This window comes from Hibiscus syriacus, unplaced genomic scaffold, assembly GCF_006381635.1.
Source record: "Hibiscus syriacus cultivar Baekdansim isolate YM2019G1 unplaced genomic scaffold, ASM638163v2 tig00002511_pilon, whole genome shotgun sequence".
NCBI classification, from domain to species: domain Eukaryota; kingdom Viridiplantae; phylum Streptophyta; class Magnoliopsida; order Malvales; family Malvaceae; genus Hibiscus; species Hibiscus syriacus.
In genome coordinates this window covers 24,529-27,614 of record NW_024061932.1, presented here as the reverse complement: position 1 = coordinate 27,614, position 3,086 = coordinate 24,529, and the positions used below count along the sequence as shown (strand labels likewise).

Genomic DNA, 3,086 nt, shown 5'->3' with positions numbered 1-3,086 from the left:
GGTTTATTGGAACAAGAGTAAATATCGGTCTTTATGAAGAAAAAAAATTGTGACAGATGCATTGGGTTTCCACTTTTCACTTTTTTTTTCTCCAAGACGATGCAATGAGAGGTTTTTTACTTTAACATTCTCTCAGTTCTATAAAGCTGTCATTGTTATTTGTTCTTGTCAGCAAGATATCCCCAAACTAAATGTGGTCAAACCATCTTGAGTTTCCTTAGAATTTGAGTTTTCTTTTTGGCTTTGGAGTCTTGGGAAATGGCTAGTGAAAATGGTGATGATATTGGATTGGCAATGAGTTCAATATCCATTTTCAACAAGATTTCAAATACATTGGGTCCTTTCTTAGGTTCTGGTTGGGATCCAAATGTTTCACAGAGTGAAAGCCTTGGAGGTTCTTCAGTGGCTTCCCATTACTATCTTGTGATGGAACGTCAGGGAATTAGTGGGACTTCCCATGTTTCCCAGTATCAATCTCATCCGAGCTTTGTTGAGCTGGTGCCGAAGCTTAGTGGCTTTGATGGTGGAAATTTGTCTCAAATGGTTGGTCCCTTTGGCCTACCGCAATGCAACCAAATCGCCAACAGCAGGTGCCCCTCGAATTATGCTCTAAACGCCGAGGGTGGCAATGGAAGGTTTAACAAACAGTTTGCGATCACTTGATGAGTACCGAGTCTTAGAAGAAGCGCTTGTGGGCTCTTCTCCTAATGGAAACATCCGAAAACGATCTCCTGAATCCAACTCTCCGTTAAGATCATGCAAGGTATATATGCTTCTATGAATCTGTTTACAATAATGTCAAATAAATGAAGCAATATGATGAACTATGACACCGCAGACATGGTAATTCAGCTTTGTTATTTGCATTAGAATGGTTATGAGGAGCCTCGAATGGATCTGTCTAGCGACAGCTGCGATGGTCCAAAAGAACAGAATGGGAAGAAAAGAAAACAGGTGGTGATTCACGTGGTAAGCAAGCTTCTAAACAACATAAAGACGGATCACAATCCGGAGAAGCTCCTAAAGAGATTTATATCAATGTGAGAGCCAGAAGGGGTCAGGCTACAAATAGTCATAGCCTGGCAGAAAGGGTAACTTCCTGTTTCGATATCGAAGAAACAATATTGTGTTACTTGCATTGTAGACGAATCTGGGAATTTTCGTGTTTGCAGGTGAGAAGGGAAAAGATAAGAGAGAATGAGATTGCTTCAAGAACTCGTACCGGGATGCAATAAGGTAAGCAGAGGTTGCATTATCTCTATGTAGCTTTTGACACATTCATACAAGTGTATGCGAATATTTTCTAAATATTATCCTGGTTCCCGAGTAACGTTGCATAGCATTAAGATCTTTCAAAATGAAATGGAATCTTGTTTATTTGTATTGGCGTCATTGTTAGATTACAAGGAAAGCTGTAATGCTTGATGAGATTATCAACTATGTCCAGTCATTGCAACAGCAGGTTGAGGTATGATACTAAGATTGGAGCTAAGTATTTATCCTTTAGATTGAAAATTATCATTCACTTGAGCTCCCATTGATTTTTTTTTTAGGTATAGTTCTTAGTCTTCACTAATGCAACCAAGTAGCTAAACGAGAACTTTGAATCAAAATCTCTTGCAAACTTTTCTTCATTCGGAAAATCTGCTTAACTTTTCTGTTTCTGAATAAGAAATGGAAATTTATATCTCATCCTTGACTGCAATTTTTATGAGATGATCACATCTTTCATATGGAAACTTTATCTTGCATTCAACTTGTAACGAAATACGAACTCCTTCAGGACTTAACAGTGCAGCTTTTGCAGTATCATACATATGTTTACTTTGAGAACTATCCCATATTTACAAACGTGAATGGATTTCAATGATGTATTTGAATCAGTGCTTGTGACATTGTTACTTGGATCATAATATACTAAATTTCAATTGTGTATTTAACTTCTTATTGCAATGCAGTTTTTATCGATGAAACTTGCCATTGTCAACCCAGAGCTAAACCTTGATTTAGACAGAATTTTATCCAAAGATGTAAGTTATGCTTCCATATGTATCCAAGATATTGTACAATCAATTATGATTTGATATATAGGACGCAACATGAATCCCTTCCCTCCTGTACAGATTCTTCATACACGAAGTGGAAGTGCTGCAGCTCTCGGATTTGGTCCGGGGATGAACCCCAGTCACGCATTCTCCCGACATCTTTCCCGGAACAACTTCAGGCATCCCGAATACAAAGCCGCAATTCCCTCCCTTACCACATGTATTAAAAGGGATGTCGAAGCATCCTTTCCTAATCTCTTCCTCATCAGAATACAGATTCTAACACATTCCGTTTATCAATGGACCGTGCTAGACAATGAGCTGCAAAATCTTTTTCAAATGGGATTTTATTCCGGTTCAAACATGGACGGTTTCGAACCAAATGATTTTCGTCAAAGTGAATATAGTTACATTTTCTATCTCGGTTTTCCATCGTTTAACCTTAAGCCTCTCGACATTGTTCCACTGGTCGTTTAAAACCAGAGATTTGATATGTGGAAGAAAATAAGATAAGAAAAAAAAAGCTTAGTTCCTCCTATCCAAACATTTCAAATGTTTCAAGTAGAAGCAGATAAGCTCTCATATAGAAAAGAAAATAGAATTGCAAGGATAACCCAGAATTATTTCAGCTGTACAGGTGTTTTTTTAAACTGTTTGTTGTTAGAATTACAAGTCATGTATATTTAGAATAGGAAGCAAGAGCTTGGTTGATGGAATTTTATTTTTTGGTATTTTTGTGTGAAAGATTGGAACATTGTGTTAAGAAGATTAGATCAACTTTCTAAATTTTATATAATTATGCTTGCTATTGTCTGTATCTATCAATAATATATATATATATATATATATATGTATGTGTGTATGTATGTAAATGAATAGTTCCATTTGTAGTACATTCATCGTAAAATAAATACTCAAATTTTATTCAATTTGGGACATTATTTCGTTAGTTTTCCAAATAACATTATCTTATTATTTAAAGGTAATCAAAACAATATTCGATTATTACATGCTAAGAATGCAACATAAATAAATGAGATG

General features: G+C 36.0%; 1 pseudogene; it reads left to right on the top strand.

The window, feature by feature from the left end:
- Window positions 1-236: 236 nt before the first annotated feature.
- LOC120146035 lies at window positions 237-2,734 on the top strand (annotated as a pseudogene).
- Window positions 2,735-3,086: the final 352 nt, after the last annotated feature.